At 42.4% G+C, this 18,378-nt stretch overlaps 1 long non-coding RNA gene across 1 annotated transcript; it reads left to right on the top strand.

Moving 5' to 3' along the window:
• Window positions 1–788: 788 nt before the first annotated feature.
• On the top strand, window positions 789–4,583 carry LOC149440943 (uncharacterized). Its single transcript, XR_016307467.1, has 2 exons — window positions 789–915; window positions 4,334–4,583. It is a non-coding gene; the product is annotated as an uncharacterized LOC149440943 (long non-coding RNA).
• The last annotated feature ends 13,795 nt before the right edge of the window (window positions 4,584–18,378 follow it).

The raw sequence follows: 18,378 nt of genomic DNA, 5'->3' as shown, positions 1-18,378 counted from the left end.
AAACAGGAATAGAGAAATAATCTTCTAACGGGGATATCAATTCTGGTGACAACCAGGGATTTCCTCACTTTGGAGAGATTTCCTCTCACTTCCTATTTTAGTTATGGGACAGGCAGCAAAGAGAAGCCTCCCCAATGGGACACAGATGGGAAAAATAAAATGGACAGAGCTATAAAACCACCCTTACTCTATCTAAAATGAAAAAAAATGCCTATAATCCTGCTTCAACAGCTTTGTGTTTTCAGGCAGAAGAACAGTACAGATGATCCAATAGTAACATGGCATGAAGGAAATTAAAGCTGAATTTTAACCTCCCTAGAAAAATGCTTACAGCTTTAGTAGCATCACTTACTTGTATTCTCCCCGTTGACTTTTAATATTGGTCTCTCAGTGCATTAATCCTTGAGGCACCTTAAAAGTCCATATGGTTTGTTTTGAAATTTTCTAAGATTATTTTGGATGTGGTGTTCCCAAATTCATCCTCAAATCAACCCAGTGGTCATATTTAAAGTAATGAAGTATGCCCCCCCGTTATACAGGCAGCTGGATCCTGGAGAAAACTTCACTGCAGGGATACCTTTCCTCTTGCTGGCTCTGAACTACTGGCACTCCAATGGTTAACAGCATCAGGTCTTCACGCAGAACAGCAGTACAGATGAAGTGATGGGGACCCGCCCTCTCCTTCCTCCTCCTCCACTAAGAAAATTGATTACATTGCTTGTAACACCATCTGTCATTTGGAGAGACAACCCTCTGACTGATCAGACTCTCCCCCATTCACAGATCATGTTCCAAGCAGTGTAACCAGTGAAAGAACATTTCTCAATGGAGGAGAAGGACGGAGGGGGAGGATTACTGGTGCACCACCTGTACTGCTCCAGCTGCCTGTACAACGTGGGACACACTTTATTACAGGTGAGTGATATAACTAAAGCTGTAGGGATTTTTTTAGGGAAGTTAAACTTCAGTTTTAATGTCATTTTTTACTGCCCTCTTTTGATTCCTGAGTTTAAATGATCTTCTATTTCCTCTTTGCAGACACGATTGCAAAGCTTTATGAGGTCATCGAAACAGTTGATAAATGGCCTTTAATCTGCATTCTTTTCAGGTTTCTCAGGTATACCTTTCAAAAGACTGAATAAAAAGGGAACAGTGGTAAGCAGTATTATGGGTAAATTATACAGTTTCTAAAACTTTATATAGTATCTCTACCAGACTTCCCACTGCAAAGGGGAAGAAGAGACTATCTCTAGTAAACACAGTAACGTTGTTTGAAGGATTGGTGTGAGCTGCTGTGGGCCCCTTGTACTCAGTTCACCCTGCTACTAGTAACATTGTACTCAACCTACAGAGCAAACAGAAAGTGCACAAGCTTTGTGTGTCACCTTCATAAAACCTTCATTGTAGAAAGTAAAAGCTGGAACTCACAAACATTCTTTATGATATATAAAATAACCTGCAGTAGAAAAACCTGCTAAATGCTCATTGCATAGGGAAATTCCTATAGTAAATCATCATAGGAAGCACGCAACTGCTAGCTCTACCTTCCATCACCGCTGACCAGTTTTAAGGGTTGATCCTCTTGCTCTTCTTATGAACGTGGCCTTGAAATAAGTTAGTGGAAATGCAGAACATGGTTAAAACAGTGCAGCGCTAAAATTATGGATCCGAGTAATTTGTTTCCGGGCATTTGCTGACTACTATCCTGAGGGAGGACCACCTAAGCCTTGACCAGACCTATATCTTATGAGGAAACCTCTGGATGTGATACTATTAAGCATCTGGTGAGTGTATAATTCTACCATTTTTCACGGAGCACCACCATCAAGTTTTAACCAGTCACCTGGCACCTTATAGTCACATAGACTGTCATTTATATCAAACTTTTACTATCAATTTGTCGTCTAATACCGTCTTTTATTTTGAATCATAATTTTAGTGCTGCGCTGTTTTATCTATTCTATTGTAAGGTTTATGTTGGTTACCTTGAGTGCTTAGCTGCTGATTGGATAGCGCTCACGTTTACATTTTTATTATTAATACAGAGCATGGCCAAGACTAGAGATAAGCTCAGGAACCCTTGAAAATCATCTCTAACCCAAACTTTTTTGTACTGCACTGAGAAGTGGTCTAGGTCACGTGAACTGCAGGATGGGGAATGACCTGGTCCACAACCTATTGCAGTATAAAAAAGTGGGAGATTTGTGTTTGGGTTAGAGATGAGATCTGAGCCCAAACTCATCTCCAGTAAAGAAAACAAATGAGAAGGTTTTAAGGCCAGTTCACACCGCAAGTCCTGCATTCTGGATGCTTTTGTGCATGTGCATTTTTAAAGCGTTCTGTTGTATTTTTCCCCTCTTGTTTTCTTTAGCTTAATTGAGGACGTGCATTCCTTTGCATTTTTGATGCATTTGCAGTGTTCCAGGTGTGTTCAGTACAGAACCATAGCAGAACTGCAATGCAATGATATGCACTACAGATCGCTGTGCTGAAAAAAGAACTGTACTGTATGCAGTATTATATTTCAGTGCACACCACAGCAATATTGTAGTGTGAACTGAGGCAATAGAAAGCAAGGCTTTCTGCTCTATGTGTCAAGGTTGTGCTGGAAATATCTGCCAGTGCAGCCCCACTGCGTCTGGTGTAAATGGGTCCTAACTGTTTTATTGAAAATTCCAACTCACAGCCAAGAACACAAATGTCTATAGGAAGATACAGTATGTCTATACAACATTCTAAAACAGACATACACCTGTATGTGCCAAGGTGTGCCTGTATAAATTGGATGTCATCAATACAAAATGCCAAGGGAGGTCAGTGACATTTCCTGGAACAGTAAAGCATGTCTATTACATTGTACTTTTTTGTACTACTGCAGAATGTGTTAACATAGATCTAAAAGCTGTGTTTATTCAGAATGCAATTTAGAATATGGTTGCTATGGGGCACGTAGAGGTGGGGGGGTCCATTTGGAGTGTACTTTCAAAGGACAGCTGCAGGGTCCAATCCCTGCTGCCAGGCCCACAGAGTGGCATTGGGCACCCTGTGCTGGAATGCTCAGGGCTGTGCTCAATTAGATATCATAAGGAGTCATTGTAGACCTACAATCAGTAATGGCACTGTTGAGTTAAGTTGAAATCACTGACCCAGGTGCTGGAGAAGTTTAATTTCCCCATGCTGTTAGCAGGGAAAGCGGTGGAATATCTTCTGCTTTCCTTCCCACTTCCGCCCCATAAGCCTCCAACCAACTGCAGATCCCCTAACCTCCCAAAGTGCTTCCCACTCCCCTGCAGTTTTGAAGGGCCTTCAGCCCCCAACATTCAGTAGTGCCCCACAGTGCTTTCAAACCTCCAAAAGTGCCCCTCAGTCACCATAGTGCTCTTAAGTCTCCCACAGTGTCCCTGCAAAGCCCCCAGCTCCTCTTGTGATCCCAGACCCCTGAAAAGACCCCTAGGTCCCTCCAGAGCCCCTGTTCACTACAGTTCCCCCAGCCTCCTCTGGAATCCCATCCCCCACAGTGACACCCAGCTCCAACTAAAACCCTTAGTCCCCCAAAGATGTCCCCCCAGTGCCATCCTGATCCCCTGGTGAATTTTAAAGCCCCTCATATTTTTCCTCCAATTGACACAAACGTAGGGTCATTTGTTTCTCCTGCTGACCACTTAAGCCAGAATGCTTTTGTCCTACTGACCACCAAGACTGGAGCATTCTCATTCCATCCATTTCCAAAAAATTCTCACAGCAAAAGCAATGTGAGGTGGAGCACCATCTTGCCAAAACCACATTTTATGTTTATATATTTATTTGTTCCAACAAAGGAATTTCATCTTATTTAGAGATCAGATAAGATTGTAACATACAGGTAAGCTTCTTTGTTACTTTACTAACAAGTAAATATGACCCAGTTAATCTGCCACCAAATATTACAGCCCACACCATAATTAGCGGACTGATTTAAAACACGGCCATAAGCCATCCAGTTTGGGTTGTTTACGGACTAGTAACATGCATTGTGTCAGTTGACACTACTACTGAGACAAAATTGGGCTTTATAACTGTATTTAGTGCTTGAGTACAGAGTATTCTGATCTTCTTCAGCGGGGCTCCTTAACCCCTATGCAAGAAAAATAAAAGTGAGCTTGCTGAGGGGTTAAAGAGCCCCGCTGAAGAAGATCTGAATACTGTGTACTCAAGCAGTAATTGATGTTTGGCATGGCGCTGATTCACAGTGTATGAAGGATTGTGGATCACTTATTGTTAGTAGGATCTTGGAGCATAATGCCCTGGTCTGAGTTAAGCCTGCACGATCTGTCAATCTGTTTATTTTTTTTAGGTACTAAGAGTGGAAGAGGACACATTGGTTTGAGGAACATTGAAAATTGGTGGAACATTAAGAACTGGTGGATTCAAAGAAGATACCATTTTTGACATTTTGAAAATAATATTTTTCTTGGGGACCTAGAGTTGGACAATTGCGTGTTTTTGTACTTACTTTTCATTAGCCCCAAATGTACGAAAATGGATATTTCTGTGATGTCACTAATGTAATAAAAGGGCACATTTTACTTAGCCCTCAATGTAAAGCGAGTTGTTATCAGTGGTGTAGCATGGCAGTGGGGAGAGGTGATGCTTTTAGGGATGCAATATATTCCAATGGCCACAAGATCTGTCAGAAACCACTAAAATAGGTTGTTAGGGAGCCCTATCAAAATGTTGCCATGGGGCCCTGTGAGCTGTAGTTATGTCTCTGATGCAATGTACATGTTTGAGGTCAGTGTTATATGGGGACTGGTTCGAGCAGTAGACCAACTAAGCATTGCACTTACTGGTGTTCAGAATATATATTTCATATTGCAATGCTCTAGGGTTCGATGACAGAAAAGAAACAAGGATGGCAAGTCTAAGGCACTGAAAATGTGAACATAGAATCTTGCCAAGGTATAGGCTATGGTCTTTACCAGAGCCATTGAAGGCAGTATTGGTAGAAGCTGGCACACTATAAAGGGTGGTACATTTAATTTAACAAAATTTATGATGGACAACATAGGAGCATCACAAGCTGCCCTTAAAAAATTAATTGGAAACATATTGATTCAATAGCAGGTCTCTGCACTTTTCAATGCACCTAAAAACACCTTCTAGATTACATATAACATATGCATAGTTTGTAATGATATCTAGCTGGATTCTCAGTTTTGTGAAGAAAATAAAGCTATAGAATTTCAATGGTAGACTGAGCAGCAAGTGAAATTTGTGATTCCTACTGTCTGGAAATCCTGGACATGCGGGAAAACAAGGCACACCCATACAGTCTACTACTTATGTAGGGTACACACTATAAGTAAGAAAAAAAAAACAACTGTCAGATTGGCTGTAAGCGCTGGTTGGATGCAGGTCAGCTGCTGGTTTTCCAGCATGTCCGTTAGACAAAAGCAGGATATTAGGATGCTGAACACACTGGCCTTATGTCATCCGGTTTCTGTTCTGCCAATATTCGGCCAGTGTGTACCACCCTTAACTAGTCTGGGACCCAATTCTATACATCCTAGAAATTGCCTTTACGGAACTAATCAACAATAGGCGTTTGTAATAATCTGCAACTCCACTCTTGGATTTATGTAACAGTGCAGCCTTGCTTTCTAGAGAACATGTGATTATTCATCATTTTCTTATATTTTCTGTGAGAGCAGAAGTGTCAGGCTATAATGTTATCCTGTCTCTTTCCTGAGCTCAGTGCTAATATCTGACTCTCACAAAACTGTCACATAGCAAAGGGACAGTTAAGATTAAATGAAATAAAACTAAACGCTTGTATTAGTGGGGGAGTGTAATAATATTGTTACATTCCACCAGTGGCTTGAAGAGAATGTCAGTTATCTGCTGGAGCTTAAAGCAAAACTTCATATTGGATCACTGCGGCAGATCCACCGGAAGTTCACCCCTAAACCTTTCCCCCCCCACAACGACCTGGGACAACTTCCCATGTCCCAGAAGGCTGCAGGACCGTTCACAAAATGCAGCACATTTCATGCATGTGCAGTGGGAATCCATCTGTAAAGCTGTACATGCCATACATACCAACCCAAAGATCAGTGAAGAACTAGGATGGCACTGGATCCCTAGACAAGTAAGTGTCCTTTTATTAACCACTTTACCTCCTGAGGATTTACCCCACTTCCTGACCAGGCCATTTTTTGTGTTTCGGCGCTGACAATTGCGCGGTCATGCAATGCTGCACCCAAATTTAATTTACGTCCTTTTTTTTCCCCACGAATAGAGCTTTCTTTCAGTGGTATTTGATTGCCTGTGTGGTTTATATTTTTTTGCGCTTTAAAAAAAAAAGCTCGACAATTTTGAGAAAACAACAATGTTTTTTATATATTTACTATTAAACATGTCCAGTAAATAAAAAATCAAATTTCTTCATAAATTTAGGCCAAAATGTATTCTGCTACATGTCCTTGCTAAGAAAAATCCCAATACATATAAATTAATTGGCCTATGTAAAAGTTATGGCGTTTACAAATGACGGTATATATACTGGAATTTTTTTTTTTTTAGACTAGTAGTGGCGGCAATCAGTGACTTATAGCGGGATTGCAGGACTGCAGCGGGCGTTCTGACACTGGGAGAAACTGACTGGGACACTGTACTAATGGCACTGGGCAGGAAGGGGTTAACATGTGGGGTGATCAAAGGGTTAACTGTGTGCTGTTTTACTGTAAGCTGTGTGTGTGCTTTCAACTGTAAGCACACTGCTTTGTATGGCACTGCTATGCAGTGTGCAGGAGCTGACAGGGGAGATAACTGTATTGTTTACATGCAATTCTCTCCCTCGTTGGTAATGCTCGGCGATCACTGGGTGCCAGCGAGTAATCATTGACAGCCGAGGCCCCGAATAGCGGTGCGGGTAGCGTGCCAGTGCAGCTCTCGTGCGCCTCCTACCCGGGAATGCAAAATCATGTATATACAGTATATCTACTATAGGGCAATGGAAAAGTGGTTAAAAGTTAACAGCTACAGTATTTGTAGTTGCTGACTTTTAATTTTTTGGGGGGAGACTGCAGCTCCTCTGTAATCAGAAGAGACATGAACCTCCATGGGACCTTACAGCTGGATCCTGGCATCTGGCAGAGAATAAATATAAGTGAATAATAGCACACACCCTGAGAGATAAGTCAAACTGGTAACCAATCTGTAAATACACTACACCACTACTTGTTAATTAATTACTCTTTATGGAGCCTATTGTGCTTCCTTGTATGCATGAAAGTTTGGCAAGGGAAAGCTCTCTGTTCTGTTCCAAGGCTAAGTTTTACAATGATGATTCACTATACTTTTTTTTTCCTATTTCCAATTGATTCCACCACTTACGCTTAGAAAATCAATCATTGGCACTACAAAGTTCCAACATGGCTGTTTGTTTGTACACAAACTTGAATCCAGCATAGCAACCCACACAGCCTTACTGAATTACTGCAAATTCACTAAGACACTCAAAGTGACAATGAGCTCTGGTTTTCCTAAAAAAATCTATTCAACTATGAATTCTTTTTTTCCATAATACATTTTTATTTGGTTTTACAAATATAGTTACAACAATAAAAAAAACAAATACAAAAAATAGGACAGTGAAAAGCTACACAATATCACAGTATAGATGCTGCGGTACAGTTTAACAAAGAGCAAAAAGGAAATATTGAATTAATTCCTAAAAATCCTACTAGTTCCACAAAATAATCATTTTAGAGTATCCAACTTTGAATTTTTGAGCTCAGAAAAGTACCTTCTCTTGTTCTCATTCTCCTCCAAATCTCCAAATTCTTTGTTTTTGTATTTTTTGGAGGGAGGTGGGTTGCTGCTGTCATTTGGCTATGTTCTCCATGGTCCCACTGTATGTACAGTTGCAAGAAAAAGTATGTGAACCCCTTGGGATTACGTGGAGTTTTGCATGAATTGGGCATAAAATGTGCTCTGAACGTCATCTAAGTCACAACAATAGAAGAACACAGTCTGCTGAACATAATACTACACAAACATTAGACGTTGCCATGGTTTAATTGCACATAACATGTGAACATTCACAGTGCAGGGAGGAAAAAGTATGTGAGCCCTAGCTTAATGACTTCTCCCAGAGCTAATTGGAGCCAGGAGGGAACCAACCTTGACTCCAATCAGTGTGATGATATTGGATGTGTTGCTGACAGCTGTCCTGCCCTTAAAAAACACACACCTGTTTTGGGTTTACTGGTTTCAAGAAGCACTGTCTGATGTGAACCATGCCTCGCAGAAAAGAGCTCTCAGAAGACCTACGATCAAGAATTGTTGACTTGCATGAAGCTGGAAAGGGTTACAAAAGTATCTCCAAAAGCCTTGATGTTCATGTGTCCACGGTAAGACAGACTGTCTACCAATGGAGAAAGTTTAGCACTGTTGCTACTCTCCCTAGGCGTGGTCGTCCTGTAAAAATGACTGCAAGAGCACAGCGCAGAATGCTGCATGAGGTAAAGAAGAATCCCAGAGTGTCAGCTAAAGACTTACAGAAATCTCTGGCACATGCTAACATTTTTGTTGTCACATCTACAATAAGGAAAACATGAAACAAGAATGGAGTACATGGGAGGACACCACGGAGGAAGCCATTGCTGTCCAAAAAGAATATTGCAGCACGTTTGAAGTTTGCCAAAGAGCACCTGGATGTTCCACAGCACTACTGGCAGAATATACTGTGGACAGATGACACCAAGATTAAGTTGTTTGGGAAGAACACACAACACTATGTGTGGATAAAAAAAGGCACAGCACACCAACATCAAAACCTCATCCCCACTGTAAAACATGGCGGAGAGAGCATCATGGTTTGGGGCTGCTTTGCTGCCTCAGGGCCTGGATGGATTGTTGTCATTGATGGGAAAATGAATTCCAGAGTTTATCAAGACATTTTGCAGGAAAACGTACGACCATCTGTCCGCCAACTGAAGCTCCGCAGAGGATGGGTGATGCAACAGGACAATGACCCAAAACATACAAGTAATTCAACAAAACAATGGCTACAACAGCACAGAATACGCCTTCTGGAGTGGCCCAGTCAGAGTCCTGACCTCAACCCGATTGAAATGCTGTGGCATGACCTAAAGAGCGATTCACACCAGACATCCCAAGAATATTGCTACACTGAAACAGTTTTGTGAAGAGGAGTGGTCCAAAATGACTCCAGATCGTTGTGCAGGTCTGATCTGCAACTACAGGAAACGTTTGGTTGAGATTATTGCTGCCAAAGGAGGGTCAACCAGTTATTAAGTCCAAAGGTTCACATACTTTTTCCTCCCTGCACTGTGAATGTTTACATGTTATGTGCAATTAAACCATGGCAGCATCTAATGTTTGTGTAGTATTATGTTCAGCAGACTGTGTTCTTTTATTGTTGTGACTTAGATGACGTTCAGAGCACATTTTATGCCCAATTCATGCAAAACTCCACGTAATCCCAAGGGGTTCACATACTTTTTCTTGCAACTGTAGATACTCTCTCGCCCCCCATATGAACTAGAGACTATTGACTATGGGATGTGTAGCATACATACAGCAGTGCACACCATTTCAACTAACATGCGCTGCTTGTTCCAAACAAACAGATAAGAGGGGGTAAAGCAGAGGTTCTGGAAGTAGAAAAGCACAGTAAGTAACAATTTCATGAAAAATAGATTACAGGACCATTAAGTAGTGGAAATATATGGATAATTTTTGGATAATAAGGATGTTGTTTAGGGTCACTTTAAACTATTCTGGATGTTGCCAGAGCTATTGCCATTCTGGGATGTAAAGCTCCCTATAACAAGTGATCCACCACAATGACATACTACACTTCATCATACCAAGAGACCAATAAAAAATTGTGAATGAACACAGTTTTCACCCATGGAAGTATTTTAAAAGAAACTAGTAAATATGGTAATAAATTCACAATTAGTTTACAGTACAATGATGCTTTCATGTAAAAAAAAACAAAACTCAGTAGCTTTGAAGATGCTGAGATGGCATTTTACATGAAAAAATATGAACAGACATGAAGTTAATAAATATTTACTAGGGTGCAGTAAATTGTTGATCCAGTAATATAGTGCTGCCTTTGATGTTTGATAATGTTTCATTGTAACTTTTTATAACTACAGTTCATGAAACGTTCAATCAAGACTAATTTAAATTGCTCTTCATAAGATCCTTGTGACAGTACATACAGTATAAGGGCGTGCACTCAGCTTAGTGCACGGAAGTCACATGCAATGGCACAGATCAGGGCCGTAAATGTTCACTGAGCTGCGCATGCACAGCTCAGTGTACATGACGGCTGACAAGCAGGAGGAAGCATTTAAGACAGTAGAGACAGATAGGGTCTCTTCGGTCATAAATATCCTGTCTGGCAGCATTTTTTTAAAAAGAAAGTTTACTACCACTTTAGGGGGAACTGAAGGGGGTGGTAATAAGAGGCTCAGTTGAATATTTTTAATGTCCCTGCTCCCCCCCCCCAATACACACACACACACAAGTGTAAACAAGCCCTAATAGTAAGGTATATGAAGATGCATTAAGCACAGTGTCTCCAATATAATTAATCAAAAAGAACAAAGTCACTTTAGGAACTAACAAAACATCCACTGAGTACTCCTCAATTTAGCAATCAATTCCCCAGTGCTCATTCCTTAGATTAAAACAGCAAAACAAAATTGCACTGTGCCTGTAATACTTCAGTTTTCTTAGATTTGCCCGAGTTTAGTCCCAGCATAATGGCTTGTGTCTCTGCCTGCCGGCCTGCCCACCACATGTAGCATTTCCCTAGACTTTGTGCTACAGGTCTGATAGGTGGTGGGCAGGCCGGCCAGTGGGGACACAAACCATCAGAAGATGCCGGAACTAGACCCAGATAGATGAAAGAATGCAGATGTATGACAGGTGGGGGGCTGGCCGACAGGTGGGGACACAAACTGTCAGAAGATGCCGGGACTAGACCTGGACAGATGAAATACAGAAACGTTATCAGAGGTGGGTGGACCAGTGGGTGGAGACACAAACCGTTTAAAGACTAGATCCAGACAGATGACAGAATACTGAAGCATTACCAGTGGTGGGTGGGCCAGCGGGCACACGGGGGCAGAGGCCAAAAACTATGGTGGGAGTATTGGGGCAACAACCGTGCCTGTCACTGGAATGCAGAAGGAGCTGAAGCTCCTGCTCAACCCGAGGCATATGCCCCCTTGGCCCATCCCTTGTTCCGGCCCTGTGCTGGCTGGGCCCCCATTTTCCTGAAGCCCAGAGCCCCTGAGTAGCAGTAAATCTTTAGGCTGTCAGCAGATTGACCTCTAGTGGCTCTGATTTTCAGCACAATGCACAAGCACTTAATTTAAAATGTTTTATATACAGTAGCTATACCTGCAAAAGGGGGCAGCCTAAAGTGATCTAGCCAGACTTCATTTTCTGTTTGAAGTTCCACGTTAAAATGGTTACAAAGCCATATTTTTTTTTTTACCTTATTGCATTATATGCATTAAGGTGAAAAACTTTCTGACAATAAAGAGAAAAACCAATACCTGTACTCAGCACTACACTTGTTGCTTGTTGCTATCAAGGGATGATCTTAAGCAATCAAATTGAATGGTGTAAGAGGGACTGTATCAACATCAGATGAGAGTAGGTACACCTCAAATATTGCTGATAAGGATTGATATAAAATGACAAAAGATATATACTGTACATGTATATAGAGACATACAGTGTATAACCCTAGAGATCTGGGCTAAAATCAATTAATGGATAGTCTCTTGCTGCCACAGCTGGTTGGAGTTAGGCTGCCTCTTTGGATGGGCTGTGAACCTGAAAGTTGCAACAGAAGAAGGAGAAGGAGAGAAAGAAGAGTCAAGCCGCCAATGGTGTAGCAGAATTTATTCAGCAGTGTATGTTAAAATACAATAAATTGCACTCAAAAAAGTCACTTAAAACAGGCATATAACAAGCCCCATGTGGAGCCACCAGTGCCGAGTCCAGTCCTGACAGAGACCGCTGAGATGACAGGAGCACTGTGGAAGCAGGGGATCCATGCAAACCACCAAAGAACCATCATGGGACACTCGAGAAAGGAGCTGTCAAAGGAGCTGTCAGATGCCACAGATTCTGTAGCCAATCAGGAACATGTTTCAGAGGCCCTTCCCCTTCTGAAAGAACCTTCTGTGCCTGGGATCCCCTCCAGCACCCCCCCCCCCCTCTTTATATATACCTGAGCCTCATCATGATCCAGCACTGTGCATGAGAGCAGTGGATCTCTCTGCTCTGTCCCTCCTCACAGAGCAGATCCATAGCAGTGAAAGCCATTGGCTCCCTCTGCTGTCAATCAAACTCTGTGAGGAGGGATAAGAGAGCCCTGATGAAGGGGGAGTGTGCTTGGACACAGAAATGCATTATATTTATTCTGCTGTGAATCAATTTTATTATTATATTACATTGGACTCTTGAAAATTTGTTTGATGCTCTTATTGGATGTTCCTGAAATATGTGGCTAACTTTGTCTATATTAATGTCATGATGCTTATTACTTCTTATAATTCAGAAACCTTGGATACAGTACCCAGTATGTCCACAAAAATGTCCAGTAATAAAATGAAAGGCATTTGATGAATGCGTGGTATATAAGTATGTTTTATTCTTCTGTAATGTACACCTCAATTCGATGCTGGAAAATCAATCTCACTACTAGGTTAAAATCTATTTATACATACTAATGACTGCATAATAGAATGATAATAATGCTCACAAGCTCTATTACAGACACTTATTAATAATGTATGAGATATATTTTGCTCCACATACTTCCCACATATTGTATTTTTTGTGCAGTTATATTGTGTATACAACTGTCTATGTGGGGTCCCTGTGGATATTCTGCTCATTCTAGTCTTTGCACAACCTCTAATTAGTTAAATATAGATGTATCTTTATCTTGTTGTCTATAATTAGAAATGCCTAACACAATGCAGACGCCAGGAACAGACATAGGGATCTGTTCTGGAGAATGATCACTTCAGATTATCTGCAGAATATGTAGGATGTGATGGTTGACCTCTCCTTTTGAAAATGTCTGGCTGTCATGCCGATCCAAAGGCTTCAACACTTTCTGAAGCAATGCCATGGACCAAGTATTCATAATAACTCTTCATGCACACTGGACATTTTTACAGCTGCTGTTTATGGCTTCTGGCATTTTTTTCTACAGCCAGTCAACTTCCCAGCATGTTATCCTATGTGTTCATGCACACATAGGCTTTAATCAGCGTTTTTTTAGCAGGAGCATTTTCTGGCTGGGAAAAAAAAAAGAACTAGTGTGTTTCAAGAGTTTTTTAACTGTAAAAATGCTCTAACGCTGATAAAAGCTGAAAACGCTGAAAATGCTGATAAAAGCTGAAAAACGTATATAAAAGCTGAAAAACGTGGCTCTCTGGCGTTTATGAGCGTTTTTGAGCCTGAAGATTTTGTGGGAGTATAACTTTGATAAAAAATGCAAACGCTGAAAAACACTAGAAAACGCTGAAAAACAAAGTATGCAGAAAAGATAAAAAAAAACACATTTTATTGCAGCATTCTACAGCTAATGCTACTTGCATTTTTATAACGTCCAGTGTGCATGAGGCTGACTTCAGTAGGACTTCACTAATGACTGTTGGCCATTTGCACAGTAAAAATAAGTTAGTGTGGGTCACTCACACGACACATCCTCAATTCATAAAAAAGCTTTGTATTCATTTTAGATGAATGAAAGGTGCTCTGTGATTGGAGGAGGTGCAAGTGAATGCCATGATCTTCCCTTGTGAAGTCATTCTATGATTCGAGAAGGAGACGTTGTGACATTTTTTCACACCTCCTCCAATCACACAGCACCTTGAATCAGGGGCGGACTGACAACTCATGGGGCCCCCGGGCAATAGGGGATCATGGGGCCCCTGTGTCCTTGCCCAAACTCAAAAAATCCTATGAAAAAGGTACCAGGGGCATCTCATGGGGCGCCCTACTGACCCCGAGCCCTCGGGCAGTGTCCGAGTTTCCAAATGGTCAGTCCGCCCCTGCCTTGAATTGAATTGAAATTGAATGCAAAACGTTTTATGAATGGTGGAGGTGATGATTGAGTGACCCATAGTGATCAGTGTACTGAGTGTACTACATCTAGAACTACATGTCTCAGTACCAGATGTTCAGCACTGACTGGACACTGCTGCCTGAGTAAAAGTAAGATATGTAACAAATGCTGCAGCAACCAGAGATAAAAAAAATCTCATATTACCTTTAAAACTGAAAGCACTATTGAACACAAAACCAAAAAATATAATATATTGATACTTACCAGTCCTTAGATGTGGTGGCTGCATTAGGTTTCTTTTCTTTTTCTCCTGTTTTCCCTTGATGGTCTGGCCAGTAATACAAGTAATACAGTATACCTCCTGTATCAGTGAGGCACCACTCTGGGTGAATGAGAGGGAGAATCAGCCTCTCTATTTGTCCTGTTTACTGTTATCACAGAGAACAAACATCAAAGAAAATCACAAATCCAAAGTAGGGAGACAAAAGCTGTCACATCCCCTGATAAAACAGTACACAGTACACACATCATATATAGTTAGGCACACTTTGGTTGCCCTAGATGTTAACCCTTTCCTGCCCAGTGTCATTTGTACAGTGTCAGTGCATTTTATTAGCACTGATCACTGTATTAGTGTCCCTAGTCATGTCAGTGTCAGTTAGCCTGTGTCAGAATGCCTGCCGTATTATCACAGTCCCGCTCTAAGTTACTGATCGCCATCATTACTCATATAAAGAAGAAAAAAAAATTCCAGTATATATACCGTCATTTGCAGATGCTATAATATTCACATAAACCAATTAATATACAATTATTGGGATTTTTTACCAAACACATATATCAGAATACATTTTGGCCTAAATTTATGAAGAAATTGTATTTTCTTTATATATGGGATATGTTTTATAGCAAAAAGTAAAAAAAAACTTTTTAACCAAATTTTCTGTCTTTTTTCGTTGATAGCCCCCCAAAAAAGCCAGTAGAAATTTTATTTTTAGTTTTACTTGTGTGAAAAAAATTATATAAATTTAATTTGTGTACAGTGTTGCATAAACTCGCAATTGTCAGTTAAGGTAGTAGTATTGTCAGTAAAGCAAAAAATGGCCTGGTCATGAGGGGGTGTAAATCTTCTGGAGGACAAGTGTTCCTTACTGCACCATACTGTATATCTTATCCAAAAAAATTTAAAATCAGCCAAGAATTACAGAATAAACCCATTGGATCCAGCCTAGTCCTGGGATTAGCTCAGCTCATATTTCATTGAATAAGGAGCTTTCTGTAATTTTCCACTAAATCTTTTAATACACAACACCTGATTATAAAAGTAAAATTGACTCAATGCCTTTAGTTTATTGGCTCGTCTGTAACCAATAAATATGCAGGCAGGGACGGACTGACAACTCATGGGGCTCCCAGGCAATAGGGGAGCATGGGGCCCCTGTGTCCTTGCCAAAACTCAAAAAAGCCTATGAAAAAGGTATCTGGGGAATCTCATGGGGCTCCCTACTGACCCCGGGCCCTTGGGCAGTGCCTGAGTTTCCAGATGGTCAGTCTGCCCCTGTGTGCTGGGCAACATGCCATGGAGTCAAGCTACAGGGCTGTGCCAGTCACAGCTTGGCAGTGCACCACACAAGCAGGGTCAGCACCAACATAAGATGGCTCAAGGCAGCCACCTTGGAGAACCAGGATGGTGGGGGGCGGTAAAATGCACCTTCGGTTTTGTAGACAAAAATCCTTGCACCCTGTCTATACCTCCTTTATTAGTAATGTAGGCTGTGATATTCTGCACCCCCTCTATACCTTCTGTGTTAGCAATGCAGACCATTATATTCTATACTCCCTCTATATCTCCTCTGATAGGAATGCAGGCTGTGAGATTATGTACTCCCTCTATACCTCTTCTATTAGTAATGCAGGCCATGATATTTGGCACCCCTTCTATATCTCCTCTGATAGTAATGTAAGCCAAGATATTCTGCACCCCTCTTTATCTTTTCTGATAGTAAAGTAGGCTGTGATATTCTGCACCTCCTAATACCCCCTCTGTTAGTAATGTAGGCCGTAATATTCACACCTACCACTGACAGGCCCCCAGACCCCACAACTAACATCCCCTTCCCTCCAGTGACAGACTCTCTACCCTCCAACTATCCACCCCTCCCTCCACTGACACCCCCCCAACTACTGCACCCTCCCTCCACTGATAGACCCCCACAACTAACGCCCTACCCCACTGACAGACCCCCACCCCCCAACTACTATATCCTTACTCCCACTGACAGACCCTCAGCTCTCCAAATATTGCACCCTCCCCCCACTGACAGACCCCCAACTACCACACCCTCTCACCACTGACAGACCCCCACCCCCCCAACTACCATCCCCTCCTCCCACTTACAGACCCACCACTGAAGTACCGCCCTCTCCCCTCACTGACAGATCTCCACCCCCAACTACCAATCCCTCCCCCAACTGACAGACCACCATGCCGCCAACTATTGATCCCTCCCTCCACTGACCGGCCTCCAACCCTCCAATTTCTGACCTCTCTCCCCACTAACAGACTCCCGATTCCCAACTACCGCCCCCTGCACCAATGAACAATTTCCATCCCCCCAACTACCACCCCTCTTTCACTGACAGACCCCCACACTCCAACTACTACCTCTTCCCCAACTGACAGACCCCCACCCCCTAGCTACCAATTCCTTCCTCCAGAGACTCCCAGCTCCCCAACTTCCAACCCTTCTCCCCACTGACAAACACCAACTCTTTCAATCACCACCCCTCCCACCACTAAAAGACCCCTATCCCCAAACTACTGTCCACTCCCTCTACTGACAGACTCCCACCCCCCCAACTATCAGCACCTCCCCCACTGACCCCGCCCCCCAACTACCACCCTTCCCTCCACTTGACAGACCTCCACCCCCAACTACCACACCCTCCCTCAACTGACAGACCCCACGAACTACCACCCTCTCCCCCACCCTGAAACCCCCTCAACTACCACCCACTCCCCCTTCACTGACAGGCCCCTACCCCCCCCAATAACTGCATCTTCCCCACAATTACTGACCCTCCACTGACAGACCCCCAGCTCCCAACTACTGCACCCTCTCTCCACTGACAGATCCTTTCCCCCAACTACACTGACAGATCCTCAACTCCCCAACTACCACCACCTCCGCCCACTGACAGACTTCCACCCCCCATTTACCACCTCTCCTCCACTGACAGACCCTCACCCTCCAACTACTGCACCCTCCCTCACCTGACAGACCCCCACTACCCCAACTACTGCCCTCTCTGCCCACTGAAAGACTGCAACAACCCAAAGTACCACCCACTCCACCTACTGACAGACCCCCACACCCCAACTACCACGCCCTCTCTTCACTGACAGATCCCCACCCCCTAACTACCGCACCCTCTCTCCATTGGCAAACCCCCATCTACCGCATCTTCCCCCCACTGACAGACTCCAACCCCCCAACTACTGCCCCACCTACCCAAATACTGCACCCTCCCTCAACTGACAGATCCCCATGCACGCACTTTTACCAGACTTTAGGAGCAGCAGCGTTTATATGCAGTCAAAGCTCATTCTTCTGAATGCAGAAGAATCACATTCAGGAGATGAACTTTTGGGCATAAAAATGCCAAACGTAGCTAAAGGTGGCTAAATGTTTCTAAACACGGCCAAGCGCTAGGCACATTTAACACTTCAGAGTTTGTTCTTTTCAATGGCCAGAATAAATTAAAGTTCTGGCCAATTAAATAAATGCCCAAACTCCAAAAGCTGCTAAACTATTTAATTTATTTCAGGTTCTTATATAGCACCATCAGTGTACACAGCACGTCACATATATATTGTACATTATATTTAAATATTTTGTGTTTATACACCTATAGGTATAGGATAGGGGTGCTAGCAGCTTCACAAAATTTACAGGCCCATATAAAGCGCAGGGGGAATACCGTTTTAATTTATATTGTACATTCACATCAGTCCCTAACCCTCTAGGGGTGTACAATCTAAGGTCCCTAATGCAGGCCATACACGGGTCGAATTCTGAACTAATTTTCTTTAGAAAATCGTAAATTTTGTGCATTTTGCAATCCGATAGCGCCACTATTGATTTAGAAATTCGACTAACCAAGACTTCAATTCGACCTCATGCTGCTACAGAAAAGAATTTTCGTGGCCAAGAATTTTCTTTTTTTTCCAGGTCACAGCTCGTTTCTTTTTCGATTAC

The sequence above is a fragment of the Staurois parvus genome, unplaced genomic scaffold, assembly GCF_062004578.1.
Source record: "Staurois parvus isolate SC_StPar_1 unplaced genomic scaffold, SC_StPar_1.0 ptg001045l, whole genome shotgun sequence".
Lineage (NCBI taxonomy): Eukaryota > Metazoa > Chordata > Amphibia > Anura > Ranidae > Staurois > Staurois parvus.
Note: the sequence above shows the minus strand (reverse complement) of the source record. Positions and strands in the feature narration are given on the sequence as shown.